This window comes from Hypanus sabinus, chromosome 17, assembly GCF_030144855.1.
Source record: "Hypanus sabinus isolate sHypSab1 chromosome 17, sHypSab1.hap1, whole genome shotgun sequence".
Classification (NCBI taxonomy): domain Eukaryota; kingdom Metazoa; phylum Chordata; class Chondrichthyes; order Myliobatiformes; family Dasyatidae; genus Hypanus; species Hypanus sabinus.
Window position 1 is genome coordinate 61,336,765 of NC_082722.1, and position 24,625 is coordinate 61,361,389.

Consider the following 24,625-nt stretch of genomic DNA (forward strand, 5'->3'; position numbering starts at 1 on the left):
ATACCCGGAATCATTCTCATGAAACTTCTCCAATACCTGGACATCCTTTTCCAGATAAGGACACAAAACTGCTCACAGTACTTCCAGTGAGACCTCACAGTGACTTATAAAGCCTTAAGATTACAACCCTCCTTTTATATGCTGGTCTCCTTGAAATGAATGCTAACATTGCATTTGCCTTTCACTCCATGGGCTTGACCTGCAAGTTAACCTTTAGGGAACCCTGCGTGGTAACTACCAAGTCCCTTGCAGCACTGACTATTGAATTTTCTTGCCATTCAGAAAATGGTCTACACTTTTAATCCTTCTATCAAAGTGCACGACCACATTTCCCAACACTGTATTCCATCTGTTACCTCTTTGCCCTTTCTCCTAATCTGCCTAAGACCTTCTGCAGACTCCCTGCTTCCTCAGCACTACCTGCCCCTCCAGCTATATTTGTATCATCTGCAAACTTGGCCACAAAGCCATGAATTCCATTATCCAGATCATTGACATGTAACACAAAAAGAAGTGGTCCTAAAACCAACCCCTGCAGGACACCACTAGTCACCAGCAGCCAATCAGAAAAGGCTCCCTTTATTTCCACTTTGTCTGTTGCCAATCAGCCAATCCCTTATCTAGTATCTTTCCTGAAATGCCTTTAGCTGTTATGTTGTTAAACAGCCTCATGTGTCAAAGGCCTTCTGAAAATCAAACTATAAAACATCTATTGATTCTCCTTTGTCTACCCTGCTTGTTATTTCTTCAAAGATTTCCGAAAGATTTGTCAGGCAAGATTTTCCTTGTAAGAAACCATGCTGGCAATGTATATCCTTGGATGTTAGTCTGCCAGCTATAATCTTCATTGAGTCACTCTTCAATAATGCCCACAATGTCATACCTGTCAGTCTCTAACTGGTCTACCTGATTGCATTAAAATATAACAACTACAGTCCTAAACTCATCACCCTTTTCGATTTTGTCCCCATGTTACATTGCAACTCATCTCATTCTCTGCAAATTTACCTTATTATCTGCCCGTCTTTCCTGACATTCTCGCTACACATTGCATCTGCTTGAATACCAACTGTTCCATCCTTCGCCCTATCACTCTGGTTCCCATCCCCCTGCCAAATTAGTTTAAACCGTCCACAACAACTCAAGCAAACCTGCCCACAAGGAACGTTCAGTTGGACTGTGTGCATGACCTGCATTATGCTGTATACCTACTAGGCTGAATGGAAAGTACTGCTGCACATAGGAGTTAAGTGTAGTTCATTTATTTGGCAACGCAGACTGCAATGCAAATTAATGTGTAATAAGATTGGGTATTTAATCTCAAATTTAGCCAAGTCATTTGGAATTTAGTGGTAACACCTGATATGAGATCATTCTTCCTGATGTACTTAAAGGGAGACCAGTTTACGTGTCTACCAAGAAACAAAGGCTCATTTAGGTTCAGAATCAGAATCAGGTTTAATATCACCGGCATACGTTGTGAATATTTCTTACTTTTGTGGCAGCAGTACAGCACAATATGATACATGATAATAGAGAGAAAAGCTGTGAATTACATTAAATATATATATAGTTAAGTTTCACAGTATCCTGGTTAACCCCTTCCATATCAGATGCAGCGATTCAGGTCGACGGGTTTACTATACGCTATAGAGTCTCTCAAAAGCAGAGGTGGAGGAGTATGCCTGATGATCGACTCTTCTTGGTGCACAAATATATCAGTGCTGTCCCAATTCTGCTCACCAGACCTGGAATATCCAGCAGTTAAGTGCCGTCCTTTTTACCTACCACGGGAGTTCTCCAGGGTCATTTTGGTAGCAGGCCACCTCAGGCCAATGTCAATCAGGCTTTAGATGTTCTGAGCAACGCCTTCACCATCGTTTTGGGAGATTTTAACCAGGCCAGTCTGATAAAAATCACTAAGCAATTGCCATCAACAGATCACTTGCATTACCAGAGGAAACACCACACTGGACCATTGCTACACCACCATCAAGAATGCCTACTGTGCTATTCCATGCCCTCACTTTGGGAAGTCTGATTGCCTGGCTGTACTTGTACTCCCTGAAGACTGCAGCACCAATACTGAGGACCAAGAGGGCATGGACAAGGGATGCACAGGAGCGCCTACAGGACTGCTTTGAATCGGTGGACTGAAATGTATTCAGGGATTCAACTTCGAACCTGGGTGAGTATCCTGCAGTTGTTACCAACTTCATTGAAACCTGTGTGGATGACTATGTGTCTGCAAAGATTTACTGTACATTCCCAAACCAAAAGCCATGGATGAAACAGGAGGTATGTCATCTGCTGAAGGCTAGATCTATGGCTTTCAAGTCTGGCGACCCAAGCCTGTACCAAAAAACCAGGTATGATTTGAGGAGGGCTACTTCAAGGGTGAGGAGAAAATTTTGAACGAGTTTGGAGGCAATATCAGATACACGACAACTCTGGCTTAGCCCACTGCTCTACTTGCTATACTACTCTACTATATAGAGTAGTATATACTACTCTACGCTATACTACTCGCTATATAGCTCTACTGCTCTACTCACTATTCCGCATGACTGTGGAGTGGTGTCATAGCAACAAACTGGCACTCAACGTCAGTAAGACAAAAGAGCTGATTGTGGACTTCTGGAAGGGTAAGACGAAGGAACACATACCAATTCTCATAGAATGATCAGAAGTGGAGAGAGTGAGCAGCTTCAAATTCCTGGGTGTCAAGATCTCTGAGGATCTAACCTGGTCCCAACGTATTGATATAGTCATTAAGAAGGCAAGACAGTGGCTATACTTCATTAGGAGTTTGAAGAGATTAAGTATGTCAACAAATACATTCAAAAACTTTCTGTAGTTGTACCATGGAGAGCATTCTGACAGGCTGTATCACTGTCCAGTATGGGGAGCTACTGCACAGGACCAAAAGAAGCTGCAGAGGAGTGTAAATCTAGTCAGCTCCATCTTGGGTACTAGCCTACGAAGTACCCAGGACATCTTCAGGGAGCAATGTCTCAGAAAGGCAGCATCTATTATTAAAGACCCTCAGCACCCAGAGCATGCCCTTTTCTCATTGTTACCATCAGGTAGGAGGTACAGAAGCCTGAAGGCACACACTCAGCGATTCAGGAACGGCTTCTTCCTCTCTGCCATCCGATTTCTAAATGACCATTGAACCCTTGGATACTACCTCACTTATATTAATATACAGTATTCTTGTTTTTTGCATGTTTTTTAATCTATTCAATATATCTATACTGTAATTGATTATTTATTTATTTATTTATTATTTTAAAAAAAAATTCTCTTCCTTATTATGTATTACTTTGAACTGCTGCTGTTAAGTTAACAAATTTCACATCACATGCTGGTGATAATAAACCTGATTCTGATTCTGATTCTGATTCTGAAGTAGTTCAAAAAATCAAAAATAAAAAATTAGTGAGGTAGTGTTTGTGGGTTCAAAGTCTACACAGAAATCGGTTGACAGAGGGGAAGAAGCTTTTCCTGAATCATTGAGGTTGTGACTGATTTCAACATGAATGCAAACTTAGGTAACATTCAAGGCTTGAGGAATATAATTAGAACCCTAGGGAAATTCCTGCAAAAGTTTTTTATGCCATAACCTCAACTGCAGAGTCTTATGTATCTTTCCAACTATGTGCAGGAAGAATGGGTTATGAAATCTATGCATAGGGTTGCAAATGAAATAAAAAGCGCAGTTACCATTAAGTCTTTTCAGCAATCAAGAATATTAAATATCAAAGAACATATATTTTGCTTGTCAATCTGGAAGAATGCTCTTATAAAATCTTCAGAAAATATTATTAAATAGAAGTCTTTGTGTAAAAATGACTTACCACATACATCTCCTTTAAATTTCCAACTCGCTACTTATTACAGAGAAACATACAATTGTAGAATTGTGCATCACAGAAACAAATCTTTTCAACCCTTTTCCATGCCAGCTGTGATGTTTTATCAATGCTAATCCCTTTTGCTTGCATTCAGCCCATATTGCTGTACACATATACAAATACTTGCCCAAATGTCTTTCAATCATTGTAATTTTATCTGCCTCTACTCCCTCCCCTGGCAGCCTGTTCCAGATATTTATCGTTGTCTGTATGAAAAGCTTACTCCTCAGATCTTCTTTAAATTTTGCCCCTCTTGCCGTACACCTTTGCCCTCTAGTTCTAGACTTGCCACCTTGGAAAATCGAAGCTGTCTATCTATTTGTATTGGTCATAAACTCCTTAAATTTCCAGTGAGAATAAACCCAGTCTAACCAATCTGTTGTTATAACTACATCCTGCCATTTTAGGTAAAATCCTGGTGAATCTCTTCTGTATTCTTTCTACTGCGACCAAATCCTTCTTTTTGGTGTGGCAGCCAGGTGAAGTATGTGGTAGATAAGTGCATTTTAACCTGTACTTCGTACAGCTGTGTCAGCTGTTTCCGAGATGTTTCTGAACGCGATCACAATATCATGAAAAGGTAGGGTAACCAGCCAGAAGTCATATTGGTACCAACAGCATAGGGAGAAAAAGGGAGAAGGTCCTGAAAACAGAATACAAGGAGTTCTGAAGGAAGCTGAGAAACAGGTCCTCAAGGGTTGTAATCTCTTGGAATGGTTACATTCTAAGAGGAATGGTTGACAGGCAGGAGGCAGTGAGTGGGAATAAAGTGGGCCTTTTCTGGTTGGCTACCAGACACTAGTGGTGTTCCTCAGGGGTCAGGATTGGGACCACTGCTTTTCACATCGTTTGTCAATTTGGTGAAATTGATGGCTTTGTGGCCATGTTTGTGGATGATACAAAGATAGGTGGAGGGGTAGGTAGTGCTGAGGAAGCAATGTGATTGCTGCAGGACTTAGACAAATTGGGAAAATAGGCAAAAAGGTGGCAGATGGAATATAGTGTTGGGAAATGTATGATCATGCATTTTTCTAAAAGGAACAATTGTGCAGACTATTATCTAAATGGGAAGAAGGCTCAAACATCAGAGCTGCAAAGGGACTTGTACAAAACTCAAAGAAAGTTAATTTATAGGTTGAGTGTGTGGTAAAGAAAGCAAAAGCAATGTTGGAAATTATTTCAAGGGAATAGAATATAAAAACGAGATAATGCTGAACAGCTAGTTAATGTGCTAATGATAATATCAATCTGGCCTGCAAACTTCCTTGAACTATAAAATTTAGCCAGTGTTACCTAGTTTGATACAAGCTCAATTAACACAACCCCATTGTTTTACATTGTAACCAGCCCCATCCTGTGGGCCAACAGTCTGTGCACTATTGGCAATGCTGTTTGTTTGCAAAGCTGTCCTTTTAACTTCAAACTGTTTACTTTCCATTAAGGTCAGATTTCCTTTTTATGTTTGTATGAACATGAATTACTGTAATGCATTGAGAATGATTCTAAATCAGGAAGATGAGATGGTCCCCATTGACTTGTTACAATGCAGCTGTTACCCTGCTTAAGGTAACACATTCAAAATGCCAGAGGACCTGCAGAAGGCTTTCAGCCTGAAGCGTAAACTGCTCTTTTCCTGGATGTTGCCTGGCCTGCTGAGTCCCTCCGGTACTTTTTGTGTGTTGCTTGGATTTCCAGATTGGAGATACAGAGTAACAAGTTAGTAATCTGCTGAGAAATGTATTTCTTACCCTTCTTTTTAAAGAATACTTTTTGTAGAAAACTGTTAAGCTTGCCAACAGAAACTTATGCAATCCTGGGAAAGGGTACTTTGTTACCAATGAATTCTTTACCACAAAGCATTACTGATCTTAACAATGTGCCAACTAAAGCCATGAAAATACCTTTGTTGAGCAATGAATCACCAGAAACTAACGTTAGTTCTGGATTTGTACATTTTGTCTGTACGTACCTATCCTCATATTCAGTAATCCCAAACCAACCAACAAAAGCACAAATGACCAAAGGAATCATGAACTATAAATTAGCAAACAGTGTGACAGTAATAGTTACCACAATTGTATATATTTTTTGCAGGGCTTTATGCTTCTATTTTATGATACGTATTGAAAGTGAGCAAAATAACTTTATGCCAACATGCACATGTAAATATGTTCATTGAGGCTAACCACTAGCATTATCAAAACAAGAAAATCACAATAGGATACAAGGTATTCTGTAACTTCCTTAACACTGCCCTTTTTTATCCTTCACGGATCTAAATTAATGTATACATTCATTTTATTAGTTCATGTAGAGCTGAGGGAGCATTGAATAAACTTGGATCTTTTCCTCTGTTGCTTCTTTTCTGCACATATGTCGCTACTTGGGGCTTCATGATATAATGTACAATAAGACTGCTCTGTTCCTCCTTAAGGTAGCGATATTGGAGAACAAGTGGGTGGCTTGTTAACCTAATAAGTCAATAAACTCTACAGTATATCAATTGATTACTCATTAATGCTCACCAATCCTTAATAATTACTCATTCTTCTGTATACAGAATAGATTTGATTAATGTTATACTCTTTCATTTTAACCTCCAAGAGGACCATGACCTTGTCATAGTGTTTGGAGGCTTGCATGCTTCAATGACCCAGAGAAATATGTTGGCTGGAGTCAGGGTCTTGTGCAGGGTCACACATGCCAAACAAGTCAAGAAGGAGAGGTCAGACTTAGAGTGGTCCACCGGTCCTTCAGGTTCAGAGGTTCATCTCAGGGCTAACGACCCTGACAGGTAAAGCAAAATTGTTACAGAAACAGCAATGAACAGTCCTTCTATATCCGTGTGCGATGGTATGGACAGAAAAGGACCTTCATTGCTGCCCTAATTGGGCAGTAAGTAAGTAAGCTTCATTTTCAATGCCTTTTATTTTTGATTGTTGTTGGACATGGTTTATTATTTGTTTTTATTTTGTTTATATGACATGTTGAGATTGGGTTGTGGTTACCTTTAGGACCCATAATATTAGACTATGAGAAATGTTAAATATTGTTTCAATTACTCGCAGTTGGATAAAACGGAACATAACAGAAATCAGATGTGGACAAGATTTGGACTGGCAGGGGATGAAATGCAGAGTAACAAGAAAGAGGATGCAAACCATTGCAAAATGACATACGTCGCTGTGTGCCATTATAAAACTGTTATGAAAGCACAGCAGAAAAAAAGGAATGACACTTACATAATGTCTTTAATGTTTTTCTCAATATATTTGCAGGCACTTAACAATCATCCTCACATTGAACAATTTCCCTTCAAACCACACTCACTTCCTCTAGATCAAAGGTATAGATATGGGCATTCACGTGTGCCCAAGCTACACCTGTATTTTTGTACGATACATTAGTATAGTTTTATTTCAGTTCTATCTGGGGTCCCTGCCCAGCTCTTTCTCTAGCATATCAACAGCTACATTGATGATGCTTACCACATTTATACAGAACGTTTGTTGCCAATTACTACCCTGTTTTCACATTCATTTGTTCCCTATATCACTTTTCCCTTTTCGTTTTGAATCATGGTCTGCATATCAAGGGTTAGGTTAGAAGAAAACATAAGACCATAAGACATAGGAACGGCATTAGGTCATACGGCCCAAGTCTTCTCCGCCATTCCATCGCGGCTGATTTACTATCCCTCTCAATCCCATTGTCCTGCCTTCTTCCCTTAACCTTTAACTCTCTGACTAATCAGGAACCTATCAACCTCCATTTTAAATATGAGAGGTGACTGATAAGCTTGTGGCCTAAAGTAGGAGTCAATTTTAGAAAACCTAGCAGATTTATTTTTCAACATAGTCCCCTCCTACATTTATACACATAGTCCAGCGGTCGTGGAACATATGGATCTTGGACCTCCAGAAAGAGACCACAGCAGGGGCGATTGAAATGTTCATGGCCAAAGGTGGAAGGAGATGAATTAAACAGCTCTTGTTACATGCACATGCAGTTCAACTCTTTGAGTGATTATGCAGAAAGTTTGAAGTTAATAACTCATCGGGGTGATTAGTAATTTTTTTGGCTTAAGGTAGCAGGAGATGAGATACTAGACACACCCACTATAGGAAACATTCTCAATAGACAATAGACAGTAGGTGCAGGAGTAGGCCATTCAGCCCTTCTAGCCAGCACCACCATTCACTGTGATCATGGCTTACCATTCACAATCAGTACCCCGTTCCTGCCCTCTCCCCATATCCCTTGACCCCGCTATCTATAAGAGCTCTATCTAACTCTCTCTTGAATGCATCTAGAGACTTGGCCTCCACTGCCTTCTGGGGCAGAGCATTCCACATATCCACCACTCTCTGGGTGAAAAAGTTTTTCCGCATCTCTGTTCTAAATGGCCTACCCCTTATTCTTAAACTGTGGCCTCTAGTTCTGGACTCACCCATCAGCGGGAACATGCTTCCTGCCTCCAGTGTGTCCAATCCCTTAATAATCTTATATGTTTCAATCAGATCCCCTCTCCTCCTTCTAATCCTTCTCATCCTTCTCCCCACATCCATTCTCTTCAGACCATTTAATGTTTGACAGATTTCAATGAGATCCCCCTCATTTTTCTAAAATCCAGTGAGTACAGGCCCAGAACCTCACATGTTAACCCTTTCATTCCTGGAATCATTTTTGTGAACCACCTCTCCATTGTCTCCATTCCAGAACAGTTTTTTCTTAGATAAGGGGCTGAAATTTGCTCACAATACTTCAAGGGTGGTCTGATAAATACCCTATAAAGTGTCAGCATTGCATCCTTGCCCTTATATTCTAGTCAGTTTGAAATAAATGCTAACATTGCATTTGCCTTCCTTACCACCAGCTCAACCTGCAGAGTAATGATGGTGCTAAACGGCAATTCCTATGCTTGCATCTTTGGAAACAGCTCTATTTCCATCTTTAATATCTCTATTTTTCCCTTTCAGGTTTCTTTTGAAGACTTCGACCTGGAGTTACACGCTGACTTCGGTTCTTTGTGGGAATGGGACTCACTCCCATGGTTTCACAACCAGCCATTGTTCACAAGCCAGGGGTTCGGCCAAAGAGTCCAGCTTGGATTTGGAAGGCTAGGATCTGTGTGTTGTCAGGGGAGTTGGGATATCTGTGGTTGTGTGCCTGAAGACTGGAGATCTTTGAGATCTTCAGCCACAAAGCTCGAGAAAAGCTACATAACAAACTTTTAACATGGTAAACCAGTGAGTTGTTTGTTATGTCTCCTCGCTCACTGTGAAACGGAGACACCTCCTTCCCCCTTATTAGGGAGAGAGAGAGCAAGAGCCCGTGGTATGTCATATACTGGGTGAAACGCTAAGTCTTTGGGGTAACTGCAAGTCTCTGTCTTTGCTATTGCTTTGCTCATGCAGGTGCCGATGCTTTTCTCTTGCCGGTAGGGGGAAGGGGGGGATTGCTGCTTGCTGCCGCTTACGCGAGGAAGGGAGGGGAGCTGCGGGGTGACTTTGGGGTTCTATTATTTAACTGTCATTCATTCTTTGGGGCACTCCTCTGTTTTCGTGGATGGTTGCGAAGAAAAGGCATTTCAGAATGTATATTGTATACATTTCTCCGACATTAAATTGGAACTTTGAACCTTTGAAGTTAACCTTTAGGGAATCCTGAACAATTACTCTTAAGTCCCTTTACATTTCTGATTTTTTGAATGTTCTTCCCATTCAGAAAATAGTTTATGCTTTTATTCCTTCTACCAAAATGCATGACTATACATTTCCCTACATGACATTTTGATTTCTCATTTCTTTTCCCTTTCTCCCAATCTAAGACATTCTACAGACTCCCTGCTTCCTCAACACTACCTGCCCCTCCACCTATCTTTGTATCATCAGCAAACTTGGCCACAAAACCATCAATTCTGTCATCCAAATCTTTGACTTATAACATGTAAATAAGCCATCCCAACATCACTGGTCACTGGCAGCCAACTAGAAAAGGCTCCCTTTATTCCCACTCTGCCATCTTGTCCACCGCACACTCTCACAAACAGCAGTGTAATAAAGGATAATCCATTATGTTGGTGTTGTCTGGGAGCTAAATATTGCTAAGGGTATTGGGAGAATTCCCCAGAACCTATATAAAATAGTGACATCTGAACCTTCACCTCTACGTCACAGAGCAGCTGGGGCCTTGGTTCAACATTTCAACTAAGCGGTATCACCCCGGTTCCACTGAAACGACAGCACGGACTTTTGGAGGGACACAATAGAGCGCAGATGCTGGAACCTGGAGCAAAATAAAACAAACAGCCTGAGGAACTCTGGGTCAGGCTCCATTTGTAGAGGGAAATGGTCACTCAGCGTTTTGGGTGAAGATCCTTCATGCTGTCTCACCCGCTGAGTTCCACCACCAGTTGGTTCCATTTTTGTGCAGAATCTTGTCTTCCAGTCTCTGCCTTGAAATAAAACCCAACATTCCTTTGGTCTTTCAAAAATTGTTGTACCTTTTTGTTAAGCTTGAACTCCTTCCCCTTACTTTAGCTTCTTGTCTGGCCTTTGCCCTCTTCCTTTGTAGTCCTAATGAAGTGTCTCAGCTCAAAACTTTACCTGTTTATTCCCCTCATAGATGCCACTTGACTTGCTAAGTTCCTCCTGCATTTTGTGTGTGTTGCTCAGATGTGCAGCATTTGCAGGACCTCTTGTGCTGTAGTTAACCTTTTGTGTTTCTTAGGCAAAGATAAAGATCCTACTGGACATCAGCATTCAATAGTCTCATACTACATAAGTACTAATCAGTTTTCTTTTCCTTCCATCAATGTTGTTAACCATAAACGTCCATAATTACAGCAGTATTTAAACTCAGAGTCCCCATAGTTTGGTTAATATAGATCTATAATACCCAGTGTACGTGTACTGCAAGTTTAACAAAAGCTATTTGTCTGGGAGAGGGGTAAAGGCACAAATTCCAACCTAAATGTTCCCCCTCTTTGGAAAGGGATGATGCAAAATTATTTTAGAAAAGGAAGATATTTTTCCAAGATGTATTTTCTGGCAGAGAATGCGATTTTCATCTCTGCTGGGCCACTGTGTCTGACTGTTTTGGAAGCAATCATATGCCAGTCTTACGTAAAACCTATTGATGGAAACCCTTGAATTTGGACAGTCCGCTACCGTCACTTATGATGATGGTCACATTTGAGGCAGGTTAAACCTCGATTCCCACATAGGAATTATTGTGTATATCTGGGATGGATACGACCTGATGACAATCTCGTTCCCTTTTGTGTCATTTCTTAGTCGACTTCTATCACCAAAAATTCCTATGCCCAGAGGCACAATGAAAGTGGCTCAGATAAAAAATAAAGGTTTAGGAGTTTGGTTACTTAAGGTACTATTTTATAATAACCACAGAGTCAATTGTTCAGTAAAATATATTTGAACATTTCAGTCCTGCAATCTTAGAGCATGGAATACAAGCAGAAAATGCTGAAAATCCTCCTTACATCATCTGTGAGCACAGAAATAGGGTTAATCTTTAAGGCCTGAGACTCCTCATTAAATCTTGAAATTTTAACTCTTTTTCACAGATATTGTCAAACCTGCTGAATGTTCCCAGCATTTTCTGTTTTAATTTCTGAATTCCGGCACCAGCAATTCTCTTGATTTCCATCCTGGGATAAGGATGAGGTGACAATGTTCACCTTTTACAGGTCAGAGTTCTGGACATGTCTTGCTTAAATTTCACGTCAGAATTCTAGAGTGTGGAGCTGGCCCCCTATCTGTCTGGCTCTTACTGTGGATGGGTGAGCAGTGGTGTGTGGGAAGAGGGGGAGGACCTCCAGGAATTCTGCCATTGTATTTTTCTTATGCCTAACAAAATGTCCACTCCCATAGCACTGATGTAACCTGATATCCAACACTTCAAAGTCCGAGGACTTCACTGAGAAGTCCCAGATGGGATTTATTATTTTGCCAAAGATTGTTGCTGGTTGGTTGAGAAGTGTTCAACATATTTTCCACTGGTCTTTCCCATGCCCCAGCCTTGTAGGGCTCTAATTCTGAACCGTGCCATCAGTCTCAGTTATCGAAAAAGATCAGCACCCGCTACCAATGATCAAACTTTGGCCTCTTGGTATAGTAATAGAGTCAGTATACCAGTGCCATCCTTTCAATGGAGAATCACATGTGGAAGAAATTACTCTTAATGATGCAATTTCCCAGCAATCCTTCTAGCAGATCTTTAGATTCAATTGTTTTAAAATATTCTTTATGAGCCCATTTTCATGTGGAAAGGAAGTTTGGGGAGAGAGTTGATGTTTCATGCTGATGACCCTTCATCAGAAATGCTACTGTTCCCCTTGAGGGCAGCACTTTGTTTTAGCTAATAGAAATGCTGCCTGGCAGCTCCAGTGATCTGGGTTCAATCCTGACTCCTGAAGCTGTCTGTGCGGAGTCTGCATGTTCTTTCTGTGACCACACGGGTTTCTTTGATTTGCTCCAGTTACGTTCCACATCCCTAAAAAAAGTGATCTATTAGGTTAATTGGCTCTGTAAAATTACAGAGTGTAGGTGTATGGTAAGAGTAGCAGAGGAGAATAAATGGGTTTAGGTTTAATAGGTGCTTGATGCTTCTCGGACTAAAGGGTCTTTTTCCATGTGGTATTATTCTATAATTCTTCTATTATCACTTTTGTTATGTTTGGCTAGACTGCAAATCACCATTCCTTTACTTATCTGGCTGAGAATCATTTCGTGATCCCACTTTATTATTTTGATATCTTAATGTGACTAATATTCAAAATATTAAAACATATCCTTTAGAGCACTATCCTTAAGTTAACCCGAATATTATAAAACAATATATTGTTTACTTTTTGGGAAATTAAGCACAGACTAGCCAGCTAGAGGCAATTGTGACTATTATGTTTACACCAGTGCATTTATGATCACTCTTTCTCTAAGTCTTGAGAGGCTGAAATACAATGAATCCAATCCAATGTCAACAGATAACACTGATTCCAAATAACTTCTTGGAAGAGAATTCTGCTTTGGAAATTGAATTGCATAACATTGTTATTTTTTTTCAGCTTTGTTCAGCTTCTAATTATTTTTATTTTTCTGGTGTGAAACACGAGATCGACTGTTTCCGGCTCCTCTTATATAACCTGGAAAAATTGAGAGAACATTTTCTGACAAGGATCATCATGGTGTGGTTTGAAAATAACGGACAAATGTACTTGCCAACCACTTTCTGCTCTGGCTGCATGATTCAAACCGACAATTCCCAAAAATTGCTTAATGTGTTGGATTAAAGTGGTTCTTTAAGTGTTTGCAGCAGTCTCGTTAGAGAAGTGTCCATGTTTTAACCTATCTATGACATGATTAAACTCACCAGTGTCTCATATACTTTGGTTCAGCTGCCAGTGACAATGCTTCCCCTTCTCACTAATGGTTGTGTTACTCCATTCTGTGTCCCTTCCAGGAACTTAATTACTGCGAAAAATGTCACTACCTATTTCATATATCAGGCAAATGACTGATTGCTCTAATACGTCAAGCTTACTGATATATCCGTAATGCTGGGTTCCTGCACTGCTCTATCCTGACAAATCCTGATTTCCCTTTACTTTCTAATTTCTAGTCTCTCAGTGTCCCAAAACTGCTGTAGACCCTGTGTTGTTGTTCACTAGTATAAATAATTACAGAACCACCAAAAACACTCTTTTTATTCAAGTCAGATGAGACTCAGCTATCAGCAGCAGCTTGTACAATATATAAAAGTCACACCACACACACATCTTCAAAAGAAAACTTAACCCTAGTTATCAAAAGGAAGAAATTGTTGCACATTTATGAGAAATCATCAAACTAAATCTGTTGCCAAATGTTTATATGTGATGTTACTTTAAATCAATAGTGCATAGTTAGAACTGACATACATTAACCTTGATGGCACTATTGCAAACTGTACATTTGAAAAATGCAGAATCAGAATTGGGTTTAATATCACTGGTAAATGTTGTGAAATTTGTAGACTTTGTGGCAGCAATACATTGCAATACATAATAATAGAAAAAACATGAATTACAGGAAGTATATATATATAGTTAAATTAAATTAGTGTAAAATAGAAATAAACAAGTATTGAGGTAGCGTTCATTGTTTCAGTGTCCATTCAGAAGTCAGATGGCAAAGGGGAAGGAACAGTTCCTGAATCATTGAGTGTATGCCTTCACACTTCTATACTTCCTTTCTGATGGTAGCAATGAGAACAAGGCATGACCTGGGTGATGAGGGTCCTTAATTTTAGATGCTGCCTTTTTGAGGCATCCCTCCTTGAACATATCCTGGATACCAAGAAGACTAGTACCCGTGATAGAGCTGACTAAGTTTATAACTCTTTGCAGCTTACTTTGATCCTGTGCAGTGGACACCCTCCCTCTCCACATACCAGGCATGATACAGTCAATTAGAAAACTCTCCACAATACATCTGTAGAAATTCAAAATTATTTTAATTTGATGTAAATTAATTTGCTGTAGAAATTTAGGATGAATCACATTTAGGATAAATGTCTTTCATCTGTGTAGTGGCTCTCATATAATAAAAAAATCTGTGTTCCATTAAAAAAATTGAGTGAAGAATTAAGGATGCTGTGATCAAGTATGCAAGTCTTGAGGAGACTTTTGAAGAAAGTGATAGTAATGTAGTAGATTAAACAGTATTACTTATTGTGTCATAGTTGACATATCCAGTATATTTTTGCCAACATTGCTCATTACTCCTATACTCTTTGCCCTGATCCTGGAATGATCTCATTCACCAGCTTGTTAAAGTATCTCTCAATGAACTGAGAGACTCTCATTCTTGATCGCTGCCTACCCTCCTCTCTAAATTCTCTTCTCTCAGTAAATGCATGCAGCTGGTGGTCTGGATGCTATATGGAGAGTGCCATTTAAGTGGCTAGTATCAGGGTCAGACTATTCCCTTATCATATTTGACATTTCTCGGCTTGTGAAGCCTTCCGAGCAAGGAGTGAAGTTCGATCTGTCAGAACCCAAACTGGCAGAAGTTGAGCGGTTCATCAGAAAGGCAAGGTCAGGTTCAGCGCCAGGACCTAATGGAGTGTCGTATAAGGTATTCAAGAGAGTGTGAAGAGCTGAGGAAATACTTGTGGAGATTGTTAAAGGTGGTTTGGAGACAAGGTGTTGTTCCTTTGTCATGGAGTGATGCTGAAGGAGTATACATCCCGAAGGAAGAGATTTCTATTACATTGAATCAATTCCGACCAATTTCGTTACTGAATGTAGAGGGGAAGAATATGTTTGGCATTCTAGCAGAAAGAATATCTTCATTTGTGATAGAGAATGGATTGGTAAATACATCTGTGCAGAAGGCAGGAATACCAGGCTTCCCGGGATGCCTTGAACATACTAGTATGATATGGCATACCATCCAGGAGTCGAAAAGGTTGCGAAGAAATCTGGCTGTAGTTTGGCTTGATCTTGCAAGTGCATATGGTTCTGTTCCCCATGTCTTGATTGAGTTTGCAATGCAATTCCTATGGATTCCTGCTAAGGTGAGGAACTTCGTTATGCAGTGCTACAACGATTTCCGGATGGGCTTTTCCACTGAGCAGTTTACAACCAGGTGGCAGAGCTTGGACATTGGTATCCCAATGGGACGTGCGATTTCACCCATCCTTTTTGTGTTAGCCATGGAGGTCATTGTGAGGACTGCAGAATCAGTGGGACCAGGTGTCGCACTTGATGGCGGATGGGAATTGCCACCAATACGAGCGTTCGTGGATGATCTCACCCTTTTGGGTCCTAGCACAGAGGCTGTGGAAAGTGTACTATCTAGACTCGGGGAGCTAATGGATTGGGGAAGAATGAAGTTCAAGACCAAGAAGTCAAGGAGCCTTGTTCTTAGGAGAGGAAAGTTGGTTGACTTTCATTTCACCCTTTGTGGAGAGGAGATTCCATCCATTCAGGACCAACCAGTTAAGACCCTTGGGCGATGGTACACAGAGGAGCTGAGAGACACCAAGAGGGTTTAAGAGACAGGAGAACAGATCAGCAGAGGTCTGATGTCTGTCGACAAGTGTGGCTTGCCTGGCAAGTTGAAGTTGTGGTGCTTGCAGTACGGACTGATGCCACGGATAATGTGGCCACTAACCGTCTATGAAGTGGCAATGTCCCATGTTGAGGCAATGGAACAGAAGATCAACAAGTATGTGAAGAAGAGGCTTGGAGTACCGAGCAGCCTCACTAATGTTGCAATCCACAGTAGCCAGACAAAGCTTACCATCCCAGTGCAATCCCTTGTTGAAGAGGTCAAGGTAGCCAAGGTAGGATCATTCTTGATGCTTCGAGACTCAAAAGACCCTGTCATCAAGAACATCCAGCTGGATGTGAGATCAGACAGGAAGTGGTCAGCCCGGGCAGCAGTTGATGAGACAGAGTCTAGATTGAAGCATGAGGAGATGGTTGGGGCTACCCAGCTAGGCCGCCAGGGACTTGGATGGATAACCCACAAGTGGTGGTCATCTTCTACAGGTAAGGAGTATTGTGAACTTGTAACACAAGGAATACAAGAGGTAGAAGAGGAGAAGTGGTTAGCTAAGGCAGCTGGCCTGACCAAACAAGGTGCTTGGATCTGGTGGGAAAGTGTTGAACAATGACATCTATCTTGGAATGTTCTGTGGCAGATGGAACCGCTCCGCATTTCGTTTCTATACAGAGCAGTGTATGACCTGCTCCCAACACCTGCCAACCTCAGCACCTGGTATGAAGATAAGACAGACAGGTGTGCTGCTTGTGGTGAGAAGGGAACACTTCAACACATTTTGAGTGCATGCAGAGTCAATCTTTCCAGCAGCATGTACACCTGGAGACATAACAACATTCTCAAAGTTGTAACAGAAGCAGTTGAGCAGACAATGCTGCAGCACAACTTACCTCATGCCCCATGCTGCACAGGACATCACATATCATTTGCGAAAGAAGGCTCCAAGTCAACGGTGTACAGTACAGGCCCACGATCAAGCATACTTTCTTCAGTCAATGATCGGTGTGTGAAGGCCGACCTGGATGGGAAAGGCAGTTTCCCGGAGCAAGTAGTTTTCACCACATTTGCGTCCAGATATAATCATCTGGTCTGACAACAGTAGAGAAGTGGTTATTGATGAACTCACAGTCCCCTGGGAAGACAACATCGATGAAGCTCATGAGCGCAAGTTAACCAAGTATGCAGAATTAAGATCAGAGTGCAGAGACAGAGGGTGGAAGGTCTCATGCTACCCATTCGAAGTAGGGTGCCGTGGCTTTATTGCATTCACTTTCCAGAAGTAGCTGTGTGACGTTGGCTTCACTAGAAGAGAGATCAAGTCAACCAGCAGGGCTGTAGCTGAGGCAACAGAGACAGGATCATCATGGGTGTGGACTAAATACGTCCAGAGGGGCAGATAGTCGGACAGTGTATCCATCTTTCCAAACTCTTCAGTGGCTGCGTAGATACCTGAAGAGTAGACTATCTGTTGGATGGAAGCGACCAACAACTCTGACAGAGGCAGATGCCAAGTTGCTAAGCTCATCAGTGGGAGGTGGTGCTTTAACACTGCTGGCCCACCATCTCGAGGGAGCCTTGATCATAAGCGGGCCGAAACTCCTGAAGACAGGTGGCAGGTCAACTTATGATCCCACTGATGATAGCACAGGACAGTTAACTTCTTAGCCCACGTGTATTTTCAATTCATGATAGTTGAAAGATTTAGACGATCAACAAAAAATGCTTTGTTCTAAAACACAAGAGAGTGGATGTGCTTCTAATTTTTTCCAAGCTCAGAAAAGAAATAGTTTGAGAGAACCACTGGAACGTGGTAGGAGGATTTACTTCTTTCCAATTTTGTAATATAGACCTTCTGGCCATTAATGTTACAAAAGCAATCATTCGTCTAATTGAAGGGGAAAACTGATTATCATCCTCATTTGGTGTACCAAAAATTGCAGTAATAAAATGAGGTTGTAAATCGATATTCCAAATTGAGGAAATGGTAGCAAATATGTCCTTCCAATAGTTATGTAAAGTGGGACATAACCAAATCATGTGGGTCAATGAAGCCAATTCTGAATGACATCTGTCACATTGAGGGTTAATATGAGAATGGAATCGAGCAAGCTTATCTTTAGACATATGAGCTCTATGTACAATTTTAAATTGTATTAAAGCATGTTTAGCACATATAGAAGAAGAATTAACCATTTGTAAATTTTTTTTCCCATTTTTCTATTGATATATTACATTGAAGTTCTTTTTCCCATTCTTGTTTAATTCTACCTGATATTTCTGGTTGTATCTTCATAATCATATTATAAATAAAAGCCACTAATCCCTTCTGATAGGGATTTAAGGTAAAAATCATACCTAAAAAGTCCATTGAAGTTGAATTGGGGAAGGATGGTAGAATTTTATGTACTATTTTTGACTCATCAATTAAATTTGAAGAAACTTGGGGACCGTTCATTCGACATTTTCATTTGAATTAATTTGGCCTCTTCCAGACCTTCTCTTTACTTATTCTTGTTCAGGTATGGAGTTCCGGAGTTTTTGGCACTATCATATACAAATAAACTGTTATTATTGCCCATGTTAGTTTAGTTTAGTATTTTTTAATATTTTTGCCTGTATTTTTATATTTTTTTCTTTTTCTTTTGATGATTATTTTTATTTTTTTCATATAATTATTATAGACTTGATTGATAATGTACTATGTTTTTCTGTTGATATTTTAATAGGATATTGTTATCCTACTATTAATTCAATTTCAAGTCTTATGCATTTATAACCTATTTATTATTATATTATGTTTTTTTATATATGAAATTCAATAAAAAGATTGAAAAAGAAAGAAAGAGAGTGGATGTTTTTATTGTGATCACAAGATCCTGTTGGACATTGATAACCTAGAATACTGCAGGTCTGGTTCACTGGTTCCTTGGAAGGACTGATTTTGGGGGAGCTCTATGGTCTTGGATGTGGTGAGGACTAGACCCTGCAGAGTGGTCACCTGTTGCAATTGCCCAGGGGGTGTAGACATTAGAGGCAGTGTGTGAGAGTGTTGTGCTCTCTTTGGGTACATTGGAATCCTGGCCCATCCCTCTGGTGCTGCTCTCTGGTGTTCGCTCGGTACTGCTCTCCATTGTTTGCTCAGTGGACTAGGCCAATTTACCATCAATCTACAATCATGCCACTCAGAGACTTGGACAATATATATTTTTTCTTTCTTTGTGACTGCATGTTTTTCTGAAATCATAACCTCATATATTATCTGTGCTATGTGGTATGTGCAGTGTGCTGTGTGCTATTGGTAACGTGTTTTACACTTTGGCCCCGGAGGAACACCGATTCATTTGGCTATATTCATGTATGGTTGAATGATAATTAAACCTGAACTTGAGATGCTGGAAACCTTGAGCAACACCCACAGAATTTTAAAGCATCTCAGAAAGTCAGATCCTGATGAAGGGTCCTGGCCCACAATGTCAACAGCTTATTCCCTTCCACAAAGGCTGCCTGACTTGCTGAGTCCTTCAGCATTTTGCGTGTGTTGCTTTATTTGTGGAACAATTTAGAGAATGAGCAGGCATGTTTTATTTTGCTATTAACTTTTGGAACTTTCTGTCACAAGCTCCCCATTCAACGTGAGCAGTGTGTGATACAAAACAGCCCTTAAAGGAGGAGCATCCAAGGAAAAATTTTTACCCAAAGGCTGATACTGCGTATGACCCGGAAATAATAATTCCTTCCCCTAACTGCTGGGGAGCAAAATAATAGCAGATATGATAAGTTGCAGGTGTTGTCATTAGGTTTTGCATAGGTCATGACTTACAGTGTGTTTTAATAGAAACCAGCTCATCCTGTTGTCCACGTGTTTGTAGCCTATTGTTTGATCTTTTGTGGTCCTAATTCTGCTGTTGATGATGTTTTAACCCATGAGAAAGAAATGGATTCCAATTTCTAAGCAGTAGTGCTTCAGGATACATAAAATATGAGCATATGTCATTTAAGTTTAAGCTTGGAATTGGGAACAGGGATTTTGTAAAGCATTCCCCTCAGAGTTGTATAGAAATAGTATACCACCACTACATCCACACCAGCTAATCCTCTCCGCTGCCCATCAGCACCCTTCATCCCCCCCCCCATGCACAGTGACTTTACGTTTACACTCCACACCTTGTACCTACAGCGACACCCTCATGTCCTATTGTGTTTTCGTCTGCTCTGCTGCTACCTAAAGAGCTCCTCTTGCCAAAAGTCACTTTGACACTTTATCATTTCCTGTTAGAGTCAATGTTATGTTCAGATACACTTGCATCTAGTATCACTTTATGTATAGACAATCATAAAGCTAATCTTATGTTTATATGGCCAAACAGAACAATTAATTGTAGATTGTATTTTATAGAATTGCTTTTATATCTATACTTACTATGTTTTTATGCTTATTGTGTTCATTGGGTCCAGTGTAACAATTAGCTCAATCTCCTTCACACTTGTCTACTGAAGAGCAAAAATAATCAGTCTTGAATCTTGAATCTTGAATGAATTATATTTGGAAAACAGTTGCTTGTGTTTAACAGCTTGCAACAATAGACAGTAGGTGCAGGAATAGGCCATTTGGCCCTTCTAGCCAGCACTGCCATTCACTGTGATCATGGCTGATCATACACAATCAGTACCCCTTTCCTGCCCTCTCCACATATCCCTTGACCCCGCTATCTATAAGAGCTCTATCTAATTTTCTCTTGAATGCATCCAGAGACTTGGCCTTCACTGCCTTCTGGGATAGCGCATTCCTCATATCCACCACTCTCTGGGTGAAAAATTTTTTCCGCATCTCTGTTCTAAATGGCCTACCCCTTATTCTTAAACTGTGGCCTCTAGTTCTGGACTCACCCATCAGCGGGAACATGCTTCCTGCCTCCAGCATGTCCAATCCCTTAATAATCTTATATGTTTCAATCAGATCCCCTCTCATCCTTCTAAATTCCAGTATATACAAGCCCAGTCGCTCCAATCTTTCGACATATGACAGTTCCGCCATTCCGGGAATTAATCTTGTGAACCTACGCTGCACTCCCTCAATAGCAAGAATGTCCTTCCTCAAATTTGGAGACCAAAACTGCACACAATACTCCAGGTGGGGTCTCACCAGGGCCCTGTACAGCTGCAGAAGGACATCTTTACTCCTATACTCAATTCCTCTTGTTATAAAGGCCAGCATGCCATTAACTTTCTTCACTGCCTGCTGTACCTGCATGCTTGCTTTCATTGACTGATGTACAAGAACACCTAGATCTCGTAGTACTTCCCCTTTTCCTAACTTGACTCCATTTAGATAGTAATCTGCCTTTCTGTTCTTGCCACCAAAGTGGATAACCTCACATTTATCCACATTAAACTGCATCTGCCATACGTTTGCCCACTCACCCAACCTGTCCAAGTCACCCTGCATTTTTATAACATCCTCCTGATATTTCACACTGCCACCCAGCTTTGTGTTATCAGCAAATTTGCTAATGTTACTTTTAATCCCTTCATCTAAATCATTAATGTATATTGTAAACAGCTGCGGTCCCAGTACCCCACTGGTCACAGCCTGCCATTCCGAAAGGGACCCATTAATCGCTACTGTTTGTTTCCTGTCAGCCAGCCAATTTTCAATCCATGTCAGTACTCTACCCCCAATACCATGTGCCCCAATTTTGCCCACTAATCTCCTATGTGGGACTTTATCAAAAGCTTTCTGGAAGTCCAGGTACACTACATCCACTGGCTCTCCCTTCTCCATTTTCATAGTTATATCCTCAAAAAATTCCAGAGGATTAGTCAAGCATGATTTTCCCTTCAAAAATCCATGCTGACTAGGACTGTTTCTTCTACTGCTATCCAAATGTGTTGTAATTTCCTCTTTTATAATTGACTCCAGCATCTTTCCCACCATTGATGTCAGGCTAACCGGTCTATAATTCCCTGTTTTCTCTCTCCCTCCTTCCTTGAAAAGTGGGACAACATTAGCCACCTTCCAATCAGCAGGAATTGTTCCTGAATCTACAGAACATATAAGCAACCAAACCATATAAGCTACCAGCTAGCACAGAAGGTGAGATTTGCACCTGACGTGTCAGTAAATCTTGGAGCCATTTAAAACAGAGAGGTTTTACAGTTTCACAGCATGTGACACAAGGTTTTAATCTCCAGAACATCCCCCACAACAAGCCTACATTGCCTTGTAGGCAATCCGATCATTCATTGGAAGAGCTGCTTAAAAAGAAAACTTCACAGATCCAATTAAGTTGTAGTACACCACAAGCATTTATTTCTATTCTTGCCAAGCTGAATACAAGAAAATGTTTTATGCTTACAGTACCATAATCAATCAATGCTTTTTATTACTTTCATAGGAAAGCACCTTTGCCATTCAGCTAGTAAACTTGGCAACATTAGGAAAAGGTTGATTTTTGACTGAGTTCCGTTGATCTACGCTTGAGCCAAATTTTGTGACACTTCCATCTAATATCAATGTATAGACCTTGAAAATTTTAGTTGCCCTAGCAACTATAGTCCTTGGGTAATGGGCAGGTACAATGCAGATTGCTGCAAGGTCTTGTGTGAAAAATTGCTTTCCAATTTCAACCTGAATGGTTTGCTATAGATTTCAGAATGCATCCAAAGGTCCTAGATATCCTGAACCAATTCCTTTCTAACTAATCTTGTATATCCCTTTAGCATCTTGAACAACTCATTTACATTACCCTTCAAGGAACCTATTCTTATAATTTAAATAATCTGTATGGATGGTAAGCAAAACAAAAATATCCCAGTATAAGTGACAATAATGAACTAAATATCAATTACCTATCATCTGATGTCCCTCTCTCCCCTCCCCACCTTTCAAATCTACTTCTCAGCATTTTTTTTCTCCAGTCCTGCTGAAGGGTTTTGGCCCAAAACGTCAACTGTGTTTTTTTTTCCGTAGACGCTGCCTGGCGTCTTGCCTGAGTTCTTCCAGGATTTTGTGTGTGTTGCTTGGATTTCCAGCATCTGCAAATTTTCTCTTGTTTGTGATTAATTACACTATTTTAGTCCTGGTTTCACTGGTGGATCTGTACTTTTCAAATCCAATACTTCCTTTCTTCCTAACCGGAACACTGGATTCCAGATTGTGGTCTTAACAACAAGGAACCATATCTCCCACTGAAGCTCTATAGTCCTCATAGGGTTATTCTGATACAAATGCTGATCTGCAGTCATCTGTTTTCCAGTCAAGCCAAAAGGAGTTTACAGTCCTCCAGCTCTTTGTGGCTACTAGTTTTCTGTTTCAAATTTAAGTCCCAATTTATGTTCCAAATACACCTCTTCCACAGACACATTGTGGTTGACTTCATGTCTTATAAACGTAGTGCAAGCCGCCAGGTCTCCTACAGTCATGTCTGGTCTTGAGAATCCTGCCTATGGATTCCAAGAATAACTAAGTTCATACTCTAGTATTCTGATTCAGCTTCTGTCTTCTCCTTCAAGCATACAGATACCCTACTTTAAGGCTCTAACTCAAATTATTCAACCTTGTTGGATGAATGGATTCGTAAATTTCTTAATCCTTGGCATGCTACACTTCCCATTAATTTTATTTTCCTATTTATTTCCTATCATCTAATGAAAATGCTATTTTGGTAAGGCATTTCAAAAACAGAGGCAGATACAGCAAAACAATAGCTGTTTCTAGATTTACAGGAATGTTTTGGAGAAAGGGAGGCTACTGTTAATGAAGAAATATTAAATAAAGCAATGCATTTTCACTCCAGTTCATTTGGTTGACTTGATTGACAACATCAAGCGGAGGATAGGCTAAATGACTGATTAAAAACCAATTTACCAAGAGACATGTAATTAAGAGATAACCAGAAGAAATAACAAGTTAAATAATTTCTTCGAGTTAGCACATACTAAGTCTTTGCTGAAACAGACTCAAAACATTAAAAAAAAGAAATTAGATAGCTGCCCAGAACCAAGGAATATTATACAGTGAGCAAACAGAAAGTGGGGAAAGTTTGGAAGGCTCATGTGGAAAAAATACTGGCGCAGACACTGATGTGACAATGTCCTGTGTCTGCGTTATTAAATTATTTGCTCCTGCGGTACACTTCCATGTGTATTGCCAGCTCTTTTGGTAACTCTTTCAGGAGTCTTTTCTTAATAAGACTCTTTCAAATTTCGAGGGTGATACGTGTGCTTGGGCAGACATTCCTCTGAACGGAATTTACTGAATTGCCCGAAAGCACTGAGGTACGGTGAAAAAGTTCATGCAATCATTTCATTGTGTCCATGCTTTGAGTTAGCACAAGAGAAAAATAATAAGAAAATGCAGATTTACAGAGGATGTGAAATGTAGGCAGTCAACACAACAGGACCATAATGAAGTAGACTTTGAGGTCAAGAGTGCATCTTATAACAGTAGGATAGAAGCTGTTCTTGAGCCTGGTGGTACATGCTTTCAGACTTTTGTCCATTCTGCCTAATGTAAGTGAGCAGAAGAGAGAGTGTTGGGGGTGCCTTACTGAGGGACCAAGACGTACAGGCAGAGTCCATGGAAGGGAGGACCGTTTCTGCAATGTGATGAACTCTCTGCAGTTCTTTTGGACTTAG